Below are 15170 nucleotides of genomic sequence, written 5' to 3'. Positions count from 1 at the left end.
TAACACCCCACCTACCCACCTAAATATTTTGATATAAATTATATATTTCTCTGGCTTACTTGGACCATGTGCAATAATTTAGTGGTATGTTTCTCCCAAAGTCTTCCCTCTCTGATTTAATGTCACCACATACCTTAAAAGGACTTATGAATGTTTTGCTAACATATTCATAGTAAAATTCCCAACAGGTCTTGGGAAAATTTCAAGTTGTAATATACCAAGAATTGTTGTGTTAACACTATAAATTTACATGGAATAGACTTCTAGTGATTACTGATTCAAAGTTTCAAGGCTGGCATTACTTGATATTCACCATGAATTTACAATCAGATATTGTGACTTAGTGGAGGCTACCCAAGATCTTATTTAAAGATCTATCTTCTCTACTTCCCATTTTCTCATTAAGAAATGAACAAAAACAAAGCCCGTCTATCTATACAAACTTACATAGTCAAGCAAAACAAATTACAGCATTGGCCATATACCCACAAATTGCATCTTAATCTGCATTCTGAATTCATCACCTTTCTATCAGGATGTAGGTAAACTTTCATTACATATCATCTGGAATTAGAGTTCTTCATTGTGAAGATCATTTTTTAATTATTTAAAAGTTGGCTCTCATCATTATCCTTCTCCTTCTCCTCCTATCATTCTGGTTCTGTTTATTTTGCTTTGCATTATTTTATACAAGTTTCCCAAGTTTCTCTAATCAATTCACTTCATCATTCCTTAAAATAAACTAGTATGGTCACATTACTATACAATTACTAGTCCAGCTATTGCCTATTAGATGATTATCCTCTCAGTTTCCAATTCTTTGCTACCACAAACACAAAGCTATTCCTAGAATAATTTTTCTTCTGAAATCTGACCACTCATGTTTGTGATCATTTATAAATTGGAGAATAGCTCTAATTTTTATAAATTTGAATGAGTTCTCTATATATTTTATAAAGGAGATCTTTGTCAGCAAATTGCTGCAAAATTTATGTTTGGCTTAGTTTGGATTTCTCTCAAAATTTCCTCCTTTTCTAATATTAGATGCATTTGTTTTGTTTGTGTAAAAAACTTCAGTTGGCATAAGGAAAATTGTACATTTTACCTTCTGTTACATTCTCTGACTCTAATTTTGTTATGACTTTTTCTTCTATCCACTTTCACTGGCCTCCCTGCTATTGCACAAAAGGGTATTTCTTCTCTCATTTCCAGGTATTTTTTCTGCCTACTCCCCTTCTTTGGAATGTTCTTTATTTCTACCCCTTGACTTCCCTTGTGTCTTTAAGAGACAACTAAAATCCCATCTTCTCTTTGAAGTTTTTCATAGTCTCTCTCTAGTGCCTTCTTTCTATTTATTATTTTCTATTTTCTTGAACATAGTTTATACATATTAGCTCTGTCTCCATTATAGTATGAATCTTCTTGAGGACAGGATTTGTCTTTTGCTTGTTTTTGAATCTTTACTAGTTACCACAGTGACTGACACAGAATAGATGCTTAATAAATGCTTATTGACATCTATTAATATGGCAGGTAATTTCTTTCTTGATCCTCTATTTTTTTGTTATATGGTATGAGATGTTGATTTAAACTTGATTCTTGCCAGACAGTTTTCTAGTTTACCTAACAGTTTTTATATAATAGCAAGTTATTTTCCCAATTACTGAAATCTTTGGATCTATAAACACTACTCTTCATTTCCTTCTGTAATTAACATATACCTAACCTGTTTCAGTGATCAGCTTCTCTATTTCTTAACCTTCACCAAATCATTTTGGTGATCCATTGCTTTCTAATATTGTTTGAGATTTGAATTTATAGGCTCTCTTCCTTTTCTTCTTTTTCTTTTACTTTCCCCCCTTTAATTCTCTTGAGATTTGTTCAAGTGAATTTTGCTTACATATATATATTAGTTTTCTACAGTGGGTCTTTAGTAGTTTGATTGTTGTAGCACTGAATAAACAAAATTGGTTTAATAAAGCAGAGGGAGAGATAACATAAGCATACAAATAATAACTATAATAACTCATTTGTTTAGTGTTTCAAGGTAAATAAAGAACGTTTTTCATAGCATTGTTATGATAGGAAATGCAATATTTTTAGTCTCTATTCTAGATAAGGGACTGGTGGGCATAGAGATAAAGAGATTTGCCATTAGCATAAAATTAAGTACTCTGGGATCCAAGATCCAAAGCAAATCAAATGAACCACTGGCCCATTGTTCTTTCCATTAAACTACATTGCCTCTACAATTGTTTTCATTCGTTTAGAATGTTGCAATAGATCATAGCTAAAATTATTTACAAATATAGTATGCTACAGCCCTCCCTCCCAATCAGCTCTCCTTCTTGATTTAGCTATTATTGTCAAAAAATGTTATCATTCTTCTAATCAGTTCAAAATTTTGCAGTCATTTTTTACTTCTTTTTCTTCTTCAGTGTTTATAGCTAAACAGTCACTAAGGTTATTTTTCTCCTTGATAATACCTCTTATATCTATTTTATCCTCTCCACCACTATGCTTCATGTTATAATTATCATATGCTTGACTTACTGCAATAGTTCTGTAACTCAGTTAAATAATTTTTCTAGGAAATCAATTAAATTAAATTAAATTTAGCAAGCATTTTTATGACTTTTAAAGATATATATACATATATATATATATATGTAATTTTGTATCACCTTCTTTTCAGAATATATATTTTATCATTCTCCCACATTGATATCTAGTCCTTATATCAAAAAAAAAACAATAGAAAGAGGTGTCTAAGGAAGAAAGTATGATCAAAGACAAAGAATCAAGAAATGGAATTCAAGTTAAAAGAAACTAAAATAGGGCATTTGGGATAGAATATGCAGTATACAAAAGGTAGGAAAGTACAATAAGCCTGGAAAGTAAAACTGAAGCCAGATCCTGAAGAACTTTAAATGCTAAGCTGAGAAATTCACATTTAATCCTAAAAATCATAGAGAGCTACTGAAGTTTTTTGAACAGGGAATGGTGTAGTCACATTTGTACTTTAATAAAGCATATTTTGGTAGCTGTTTGGAGGATAGATTGGAAAAGAGGAAAGATTAGAAACCAGATATAAAGTTAAGAAGATGTTGCAATATTTCAGAGAAGAGGTGATAAATGTCTTGAATTATGGTAATAGCTATTTGAGTCAAGAGAATGAGATGAAGTAAAGAGATATTGTGGACATAGAATACATAAGACTTAGCACCTTTAGAATACATAAGACTTAGCACCTTGTGAAATGGGGAGGGATAAGGAGAATGAAAAGTAAAAGATAACTCAGATTTAAAACCTAAGTGATTGGAATGATGATAGCACCCTTAACAAAAATGAACTCCTCCTCTTCCTGCCTTGGTCCACACCCATATACCAGTTATGAGGCAGAGAAAAAGGAGAAAGGAGAATTGACATATTCATTAAAGTCCCAGAAGCAAAACAAAGTAGGTAAATTGAGGTAAATTGCAAGTTTTGTCCAGGAATATTATTTTTTTGTGATTCACTGAGCCATGGAGGGTACCATTGTTCACATTTATATTCAATTTGTGGTAGTAGCATGTATCAATAGTTAGAGACCCCTCCACTGGTACACATCTCAGATAACCTTCTCCAAAGAATTTAAAAGATCTCTCACCTTTTTTTCCTCACCAAGATATTGTGTTTCAGTATTTTTTGTTCTCTCATCCAATGTAGGAAAAAATGCTCTTCCTATTCATATAAGGCAGGGTTACAAAATAATTTCATGAAATAGATAACACTAAAAACCAAGGAAAATAAATAGGTCACTTGCCTAATGTCAAATGAATAATTTGTGTTCGGTCCAAGATTAAAATAAGCTAGGTTAATTTACTCCTACTATGATATAGTTTCTTGAGAGGAAGTTACTGAAGCTCAGAAATGAGGGGTCATTTATCTTAGTGATATTACAAAGTGTAATAAAAATGAGTAGTAAAATTATACATATTATGATAAAAGAAAATTAAGCTACAGTAGAACCAGGTTCATTATGCTAAATCTTGGCTAATTCCTTCTTTTCTTGAAGTCAGGTGAGCTCAACACTGAAATTCTCAGACTCAGTGGAACATGTGGAAGTCATAAACTTTCTGTGACTGAAACTTAGTCTTTGAGGGAGGATCCAATGTACAAGACTCATATGTTACACTCTGCAGTTACTTAGCTGAACATATTTTCCTGTTTGGCACTGAGCCACACAACTTTCCAAAAAAGAAAACAGTTCAGTTAGACCAGGATGCACAACCCAAACTCCATAATCTAACGACAACAAGATGTGCTGGGCAGGACTGACATGTCATAGTGGAACATTTTCACAGATCCCTCAGCGAAGCTGCAAATCATTTGCCTAGTTCATGTGTTTCTGTCCTACTTGTCAACATTTGCATAGTATCCTAAAAGGGGAGGGCTAAAGAGATTTTCATAGAGGGTGGTAGTCAAAAAAGAAAGATTCTCCTTTTTCAAAATGGATAAAACAAAATAGTTGCCTAGGAAAATTTGGTTTATTACTAGTGTGCATCTCTAGAAAAGATAGTTGGGAGGTAATAACAGAAACCTCCCCATAGTCATAGTTTCACTGACAGACTCACAACTACTAAAAAAACAAAAGCAAGTAATCACTGTCCATTTCCTGGTTGCACTTCGTTACAATTGTACAACATTTGGTGTCAAGGTCTGAATAACAAGGTGTTTAAAAACTCTGGTCAAAATTAGTTAAGATAATCAGCAGTTTTAGTAAAGTAGTAGAACACAAAGTAAACCACACAAATGATCGACATTTCTTTCTAAATTGTTAATAAAAGCTGGAAGAAAGAGATAGAAAAAAATATCTTATTCAAAGTAACTACTGAAAGTCATTATACCTATTTGACATTGATTAAAAAGTAGAAAAAATACAAGTGGAATAGACTAGATAGGGAACAATCAAACTTTATTGCCAAGTGTCTATTAGCCAGAGAAAATAAATACTTGGAGAAGTTATTATTTGACAAGAACTGTTGGAAAAATTGGAAAGTGGTTTGCTGGAAATTAGATTTAGATCAACTACTTACAATACATATACCATAAAAACATCAAAACTGAAATAAAGTTTAAATGTTAAAAGTCAAGTCATTTTTTAAAAAACAGAAAAGAATAAGCTCAAGTACCTTTTATATCTATGATTGGGGAGGATGTTCTTATTCAAAGATGGGAAAGAGGTGACAACAAAAGATAAAATAAATGATTTTGTTTACATGAAATTCAAAGATATTTATACAAGCAATATAAATACAAATAAGATGAGAAGGAAAGATGGCAAATGGGGGAAAATATTACCTCAAGCATCTCTGATGTAAGTATGACACTCAAGACATCAGAAGATACAAAAATATAAGATGAAATCCTATTTTATGTATGTGTTTGTAGAGTCAGTCCTCAGCATTCACATGTTTAGCTTGTGTTCTCAAGAATTCACATGGTTTTATCAGTAACTTCATTTTCATTTTTCCATCAACAACTGTGCACATTTGTGTCCAGATGTTATAGAAAAACACATTGAGGTGTGCAAGTTTGTGTAGTAGCTAGTGTCTTACTAGGCACTTCACTGGTCTTGTTCACACTACAATTGTAAAGAGCTCTCTCTGTGTTTGTTGCTATAGTTTCTGGAACTTTTAGACAATAAATGCTATGAGACTATTTCCCCTTAGAAATAACATTGTTTAATAATGGGACATGCCATCCATTAACAAAGAATGCGACCCTCAATCTGTCTCAAACAAAAGACACTCAGTGAACCTGATGCTCTTTTTAATTGTCCTGGAGGTACATCATTTGGACCTCCCCTGGTAGTCCCAATTGATAGATATTTGGAAAGGGATGGTGGATACAGAGATCTCAACTCTTCCCTCATTATTTGATCATACAAGATATAGGTATTTGCCCAAATAAGAAAAATGTCAGACCCATACGGTTTTCAAGTGGTAAATGCCCTCTAGCTACAGAAAGGTGGCCTGCCTGATTGGTCTTTTTCTGGCATGTTGAGAAATCGAATTCCAGTATCTATCAAGCCCCGTCGTCTTGATGCCTGGACTATTTCAGTTTGACTTTGGAAAGTCAAGTGACTTGGGGGAGAGTGATTTCCTTCAGAAAAATTACCAATAAATAATACAATTCAATATTAATCTTATTCATTGCTTAGTTGTATTGTTACTACAAAAAGAGCCATTAAAAATATCTTTGTACAAGTAGGTCCCTTTCCCTTATCTCTAATTTCTTTGCAATTATAGTCTCAGCAATGGTATTGCTCTGACAACAGGTATATATAATTTTATTGCCCTTTGGACATGGTTTAATATAACTCTCCAGAATGGTTGTGACAGTTCACAGTTCCACAAACAGTGAATGTGTGCCAATTTTTCCACATCCCATCCAATATTTATCATTTTCTTTTTTGGTCATATTAGTCATTATGGTAGGTGTGAGATTATATTTTAGAGTTGTTTTAATTTGCATTTCTCTAATCAATAGTTATTTGGAAAATTTCCTCATCTAACTATAGCTAAGTTTAATTTCTTCATCTGAGAACTGTCTATTCAAATCATTTGATCATTTATGAACTGGGATATGCTTAGTATTTCTATATATTTGGCTCAGTTCCATATATTTGTGAAATGAGGTCTTTGTCACAGATGCTTGTTATAAGTTTTTTTTCCCAGTTTGATGGTTCTCTCCTAATCTTGGTTTTGTTGCTTTTGTTTGCATAGAAACTTTTTCATTTTAATGTAATCAAAATTATCCTCTTTAATTTTTGTAACATTCTCTGTCTTGTTTGATGATATATTCTCCCCTTATACATATATTTAACAGGTAAACTTTTCCATATAACCCTAAATTGTTTATGATAGTCCCCTTTATTTCTAGATCAAGTATCTATTTTGACTTTATTTCTTTGTGGGGTGTGAGATGTAGGTTTATTTCTAATTTCTGCCTTGTTGTTCTCCAGTTTTTCAAGCAGCTTTCGCCAAATAGAAAGTTCTTTCTCACAATAGCTAGGATCTTTGGGTTTATTGAATGTTGGATTATTAAGGTCAATCATTACTGTGTATTGACTTCATAAACTAGTCTATTCATCTAGTACTTTATTTCTTAGTCAGTACTAGATTGTTTTGATGATTACCACTTTATAGTATAGTCTGAGATCTGGTATGGCTAGGCATTCTTCTTTCATATTTTTTCCATTGATTCCCTTAATCTTCTTGATCTGTTATTCTTCCAGATGAATGTTGTTATTTTTTCTAGTTCTAGGAAAAAAAATTTTGTGTAACTTGATTAGTATGACACTGAGTAGGTAAATTAATTTATGTATGATTATTATTTTTATTACATTGACTCAGCCTAAATTGACATTTTTCCAATTATTTAGGTCTGGCTATATTTGTGTGAAAAGTTGTTTGTAACTGTGATCATATAGTTCCCGGGGTTGCTGTGGTATGTCTCTCCTAGGTATTTTATATTGTCTATAGTTATTTTTAATGGAATTTCCTTTCCTATCTCTTGTTTTTGAACTTTATGAGTGGTAAGTAGAAATGCTAATGATTTATGCTTTTTGTATTTTTATTATATTTTTTATTTTATTTTGTATTCTGGAACTTTACAAAAGTTGTTAATTGTTTCCATCAATTTTTTGCTTGATTCTCTGGGATTATCTGTGTAGACCATCATATCAGTTGCAAAAAGTTATAGTTTCATTTTCTCATTTCCTATTATAATTCCTTCTAATGTTTTCTCTGTTATTGATATAGCTATTGTTTCTAGTATAATATTAAACAGTAGTGGTGACAATGGGCATCCTCACTTCATCCTTGATCATATTGGGAAATATTCTACTTCATCCCCATTATAGATAATGTTTGCTGATGGTTTCAGATATATATCCTTCATCATTTTAGGGAAAGTTTCTTTTATTTCAATAATTTCTAATGTTTTATAAGTAATTGATTATATGTTCTCAAACTTTTTTTCTGCATCTATTGAGATAATCATGCTTCTGCTGCTTTTGTTATTGATGTGGTCAACTTTGCAGGTAGTTTTTCTAATATAGAACCATCCCTGCATTTCTAATATAAAAACCACCCCGTCATAGTGGCTGTTCCTTGTGATATGATATTGATATATCTTTTCTAGTATTTTATTTAAAATTCTTGAATTAATATTCATTAGGAAAATTGGTCTATGGTTTTCTTTGTTTTAGCTCTTCCTGGTTTAGGTATCAATTACTCTATCACTGTCATAAAAGACATTTAGGAGAATTCCTTCATCTCCTATTTTTCCAAATACTATTTTTATAGTATTGGAGTTAATTGTTCTCTGAATGTTTGGTAAAATTTACTTGTGAATCCATCTGGGCCTGGAGCCTTTTTCTTAGGGAATTCTTTAATGAATAACCATCTATTACATACCTGCTATAAATAGCATTGTAGCATTATTAGAAAACAAAAATTAAACAGCCCCTGTACTTTAGGAATTTACATAGGGGAGGACACAGCCAACTGAAGGGATTAGAAGACTTCCCATAGGAAGAAGCACCTGAGCTGACCAGGAAAGGAAGTTAGATATTATTTTCCTATGATGAAGAGGGAATGCATTTCAATATAGAAGACTGATAATATAGAATAGCAAGCAGGCCAGTTAGTTTGTTAGTGTGAACACAGAATATGTGAAAGGAGCTAATCCGGTTGGGGGTAGGTCTAGAAAACTAGATGGGAACAAAAATATGAAGAGCTTCAAATGACAGGGATTTAAACCTACCGAAGAAATCTTGATGTCTACTAAATTGGGGAAACTCAGATCTCAATGATTAAAAGGATATTTCCTGTTTCCGAACCACACTTGATCTAGAGCTTTATTCTATCCTTATTTCTCTATTCATTTTTCCCCAAGCTCTACTATTTTCTCCTTTAGAAATTTGGATGCTTTGCCATTTCATGTGTACATGTTCAGTACTGATATTTCCTCATTGTCTATACTGCCTTTATCAGGATGCAATTACCTTCACTATCTGTTTTGACTAGATCTATTTTTATTTTGGCTTTGTCAGATATTATGATTGCACTCCTGCTTTCTTTTTATCAGTTGATGCCCAATAGATTTGGCTCCATTCTCTTACTTTTACCCTATGTGTGTCTACCTTCCTCATGGGTATTTCTTGTTGACAGCATATGGTAGGGTTTGGGTTTCTAATCCTATCTTCTATTTGCTTTCATTTTATGGGTGAATTCATTCCATTCACATTCAGAGTTATGATTACCATCTTTGTATTTTCCAGCATTTTAATTTTTACTCCTAGTCCTGCCCTGCCTTTTTCTTTCACTATTTCCTTTTACACCAGTGTTTTGTTTTTAATCATTCCCCCTAATTCCCACCCTTATTTTACTTCCCTTTCTACTCCCTTCTTATTCCCTTCTTATTTTCTTTATGGTCCTTTTAAACTACCCCCCTACCTTCTCCCTCCCTTGTATTGCTTCCCTCCCCAGCAGTCCTTTTGTTACCCTTCTACTTCTCTATAGAGTGGAAATCAATTCTCTGCCACAATGGATTTGATTGTTCTCCCCTCTTTGAGTCAATTTCAATGCATGTAAGAATTGAATATTTCCTATCTCTAACCTCTTTATCCTTCCAATGTATTGGTGTTCTCCCCCACTCCCGCCATGTGCTTCTTTATGATATATAAATTTACCCCATTTTGTTTCTTTTCCCTTTATCTTCATATTAACCTATTTTTAACTCTAGTAATACATATACACATATATTTATACATACATATATCTATATACATATTTATGTCTTGGCATTTCATCCTATACACTTTGTCACTGTTCCCTCTAAATATAATTCTTCTGACTACCCAGGTGATAATAACAGTTTTTAAGAGTTACCAATATCTTCTTTTCTTGTAGGAATACATATCATTTTAAATTATTGTGTCCCCCCAAAAATATTTGTTTTTTGTTTTTTCCCCTTTCTTAATTACCTTTTTTTTAAACACTTACCTTCCGTCTTTGAGTCGATACTGTGTATTGGATCCAAGGCAGAAGAAGAGTGGTAAGGGCTAGGCAATGGGGGTCAAGTGACTTGCCCAGGGTCACACAGCTGGGAAGTATCTGAGGCCAGATTTGAACCTAGGACCTCCTGTCTCTAGACCTGGATCTCAATCCACTGAGTTACCCAACTGCCCCCTTAATTACCTTTTGATGATTCTCTTTAGTTCTGTGTTTGGGCATAAAATTTTCTGTTCATGTCTGGTCTTTTCTTTAAGAATGCTTGGAAGTCTTCTATTTTATTAAATGATCATACATTCCCCTGTAAGAATATAGTCAGTTTTGCTGGGTAGTTGATTCTTGGTTTTAGACCTAGTTCCCTTGCTTTCTGGAATATCATATTCCATGCCTTTTGGTCCTTCAGTGTAGATGCAGCCAGATCCTATGTTATCCTCACTGTAGTTCCAAGTGAATGACTTTTGAATGACTGAATGACTTCTTTTTATCAGCTTGTAATATTTTTTCCTTGTTCTGGTAGTTCTTGAATTTGGCTATAACATTCCTGAGTGTTGTCAGTTGGGGATTAAGAATAGGAGGTGATCTGTGGATTCTTTCCACAACTTTTCCTTCTTGCTTTAGAATGTCAGAGAAGTTTTCTTGGACAATTTCCTGTAGGATGATGTTCAGGATTTTTCTTTTGTAATGGTCTTCTGGTAGACCAATGATTCTTAAGTGGTCTCTCCTTGACCTGTTTTCTAAATTTTCTGTTTTTTGGATGAGGTGCTTCATATTTTCCTCAACTTTTTTCATTCTTTTGATTTTGCTTTATAGTTTCCTGCTGCCTTATGAAGTCATTTGATTCTAGTTGTTGTATTCTAGTTTTTAAAGACTGAATTATATCCCTGGCTTTTTGGTCATCCTTCTCCTTCTGACCTGATTTTCTTTGGAGGTCATCTTTCATTTTCTTTGCCTCATCTTTCACCTCCTTTGCCTCATTTTCAAGCTGATTAATTTTGGCTTTCAAGACACTATTTTTTTCTCTTTTTAATTCAAGTGCCTCTGTTTCCAGATGGTTTATCTTGCTTTTTAAGTTCTTTTGCCAGTTGTCTTCTTAATTATATTTTGATTTCTTCCAAAGCCTGTTTCCAATTTGCTGGAGTTTCTGTGTGTTTTTGCTTGGTGTTCCTCAATTTACCTCTGTTTCATTTGCTCTTTGTTCATTGCCTGGATAGAAGCTATCAATGGTAATTTCTTTTTTCTGTTTCTTTTGTTTGCTCACATTTTCCCCTTCTTTTCCACCTGTAGTCTTGCTCCTCTCATTATGTCCTGGATCTGTGAGTTTGGGCTTTTATGTACTGAAGGGACTTGTTATCTGCTCTTCTGATTGGTCAGGTTGAGTCCTGATGTCAGATCTTCCCCAGCTGTCAGCAGAAGCTGAAAAGGAACTGGGCTCTTCACCTTGTTATTAAGGTGTTCTATAGTAGTTGCAGACTTCTCTCTTGGAGCTGGATCATCAAGGCTCTCAGAACACTATGTGGGGGAGGGGTATTGGAGCTTGAGTTTCTTTGCCCTCTGAAGGCTTGATAAGATTAAGCCAAGGTGGAGTTGATCTTGCAGAGCTGAATGTGCCCTGAGGTTAAAACCTCAGGAAAGGGGGGTTCAGGCAATATGGAGTGTCTTGGCTGTGATTGGGCTGCCTTCTTTGAGCTTCTCCTCCAGCTGTCTCCCTGCCTCCTGTATTCAAAGCCTTGAGCCTGGAACAGCTTTGCCTGCAAGCTACTTCCTCCAGACTAGAGCCCTTGCCTACCTAGAGATTCCAGCCACTGCTGGAGGCTCAGTACTATAGGTGGGGGAGGGGTTTGGGGACCTTCCTTCTTCTTTCTCCTTAAACCTGAGTGTTCTCAAATTCAGGCTTTTTTGGGGGGGCTGTATCTTTTAAGTTGAGTCCAGCAGGAGGGTTCCTTAGCTCTGTCCTGTTGTTAAATTTGGTTTTCAGTACCCTAGAAGCATTTTGTTTTTAATTGGTGAGGAAGGGTTTTCAGAGATCTGAAATTTCGCTGCCTCTATGCTTCCATCTTGACTCCTCCTCCTTAATGAGTTCTTGCTCTGTTCACTTTTTCTGGTGACAGCAGGCACTCAAACATTCTTAGGAAGATAAACTCTCAGCAAATATATTAGTGCATATATGTAGGTTGCCAAATGTTATACCACCTCATGTTCTTCTTAAGAAGGTACCTTGGAACCAAGACATAGACAATAGGAACTAGGACCCAGGACCAAGGATCTGAGAATTGGGATCCCAGGCTTAATAACCAATACAAGAAAGCTAGAAATGGTATGTAAGTTTAGTTTTATTTCTGCCTTAAGAGAAACCTCTTACTGACAGGCTCATGCTTGCCTTTTCTTCTAGATTTTTCCTTTCTACCCTGTTCCTGATGATGATGATGATCCCTGAATGATGACTTCTACCACCTAAAAGAAGTTATTTAATAATCTTATATGCTCCATTGCACCTTAGACTGACTTAGTTTCAAATCTATGTGAATCTTGAAATTTCTCAGACTTGTGAATGTTAAAAAATTCCCCATTGGGGAATTTTTTATTGGGGCAATTCCCTATTGGGACTATTCCCCATTTTAAACAGTGAAGCTACTTAGATCTAAAATGTGAGAACTGTACTTAAATGAGAAATGTGAGAACTCTACTCCACCTACTTAAGTCTGCCCTAGGGGAAGATAAAGTTGTAAACTCCTTGCTGAACAATGAAAAGTACTTACACCCATACTAAGGCCATGCCTATTTTTAGAATTAATACAAAGTGGTGCTAAGTACCTATAAAGGTCAGGCAAATTTACAAGGAACAAAGAACTGGGAAACTTACTCAGAGCTTTCCTGGTGTGAATTACTCAAAAATCTACACCTTCTTAGGTGTGGACTAAGAATGGTCTGTCCTTTGAAAAATGTCTACTGTGATTGGTAGATGGAAGAACTTAGGGGAAGTGCCATAGGAGAAAACCCCCTATATAAGAAAAAGGACAGGCTGTTGAGAAAAACAGTCAACTGGGAATGGCTTCCTTGAAGGGTTTCTCTCGAGACTCTTTAGGAGACATGTCAGATTGAGGATTGAGCTGATGGAGGCAGCTGAGATGATGCCCGCCTGGTGTCACTAGAATCCTTGCCTGGACAAATCTTGTGGTGAGTGATTAAGGACTGACTGATCTTTTCTCTTAGGGCTTAGGCCTGGGTTGGCCAGGACTGGCCAGAGATGGCTTATCCTTTTCTCATTATTCCCCTTTTTCTCTCTTTCTCTCCTTTTCTTTAATTCCTCATTTGTATTAATTAAAATCTCTATAAAACCCAGCTGACTTGGGTATATTTGAATAATTGGGAATATTTCCCTGGCGATCACCTTATATTTGATTTAAAAACAAAACACTGTAGTGAAAACATATTTCCTGGGGTCACAATTTACTCACCCACTCTTTTAGCGGCAACAAATTAAGTCTTGCACAATTTAAACTCACTACAATTTACAACCTCAACCATTTTAATTATTACAGTTTATGGCTACAGCTCTTTTAAATCCCACATCTATCATCTTGCCCAGAACTTACTTTTCCACTTCAAGCACTCTTTCAACAACTTAGCACTTACCTGGATGGTAGATGGTTTCCAATGGTCAGGGACTCTCCCATTGGGTAGAGTATACCAGACCTATAGGCAATAGTAATGGACAAATACATGATCTGCTCAGCATGTTAATATGCATAATATACTTGGGTCTCATTTTTCATACTTATTAATTATACAACACTTTAGTTTTCCTGAGCTTTAATTTGCTCATTTGTGTGACAGCAATAATATTTGTCCCATCCATACACATATGATGGGGGTAACTGCTTTGTAAATCTCAAAACATTATATAAATGTAAGTTATTATTACTTGTGACATTAGTCATAATGCCTTAGAATATAACCACCTAGAGGTAAGATAATATGCTAGATGTGTGTTCTATGAAATATGTATTAAATGTAAACTTTTCATAAATTTTAGAACCATCAGCATAGCTGAAAATCAAAGATCTTAGAGTTATAAAGGGGGAAGGAACTTCAAGAGGTGACTAGTCAAAGCCTTACCCAAATCTTAAATCAATTTCTGTCCCAAGACCTGAGAAGCAGTTTATGCAGCCTCCATTTTAAGGCTTTCAGTGGCAGTACACTCCTTAAGGCAGCTTATATTATTGCAAGGCTATTGATCAATAGACCCCTATCAACTTGTTGAAATCTTCTGTCACCTTAATGAGATAATAGGGAATAAGGATTTGGGGTAAAAAAACCAGGAGGTTTCCTCTCTATGGAGTATAAGCATGCTTACTGGTACCTAAGAGTATGCCAAGAGCTGTTGATTGGATTTCAGAGATTGGAGTTTTAAGGAAATAGCCAAGTTCATGGTGATTTACTAATTGGGACTCAGGAGGATGGATTATTTTTGGCAAACTTGCCCTTCTCAGTAAACTATAAAATCAAACTTATCTATGAATACCTTCTATTTTGGAATTATTTTTTTCTCTCCTTTTTCCTCTCCTTTTTAGAAGAGCACAGAGCAGAATAGGCCTTGCCCTGAGATGAGGAAAGTCTGTACACTTACACAGTCATTCCTTCTACAAATTAAAATGACCACTTAAGGCAAAGTCACTTGGGAGTTTCAGGGATCTGTAGTTATTATACAAGAAGAGATCCTGCTATTAGATTTTCCTGACTCAAGAAATGGTAACAACTGGGTCATTAACAGATTTCTTCCAGAAGCCCTTTGAGGAGACCAACATAAGGGTGACCATTTCACCTAAGAGTTTCATTCACAAAAAATATATGTTAACTGGAAATTAATTCATCCTGATTGTAATTCTATGGAATCTGAATGGTTTCTTTCTGACTGTTTAAAGTATTTTTCCTTGGCTTGGTGGCTCTAGAATTTAGCTATTATATTCCTGGAAGTTGTCATTTGAGGATTTCTTTCTAGAGGTGTCTGTGAATTTATTCAATTTTAATTTTATTTTCTTATTCAAAGATTTCTGGGCAGTTTTTGATGATTTCTTATGATCCAAGGTTTTTTTCCTGATCATGGCT

The sequence above is a fragment of the Monodelphis domestica genome, chromosome 1 (assembly GCF_027887165.1).
Source record: "Monodelphis domestica isolate mMonDom1 chromosome 1, mMonDom1.pri, whole genome shotgun sequence".
Classification (NCBI taxonomy): Eukaryota; Metazoa; Chordata; class Mammalia; order Didelphimorphia; family Didelphidae; genus Monodelphis; species Monodelphis domestica.
The sequence above is the reverse complement of the archived record's forward strand: the minus strand, read 5'-3'. Positions refer to the sequence as shown.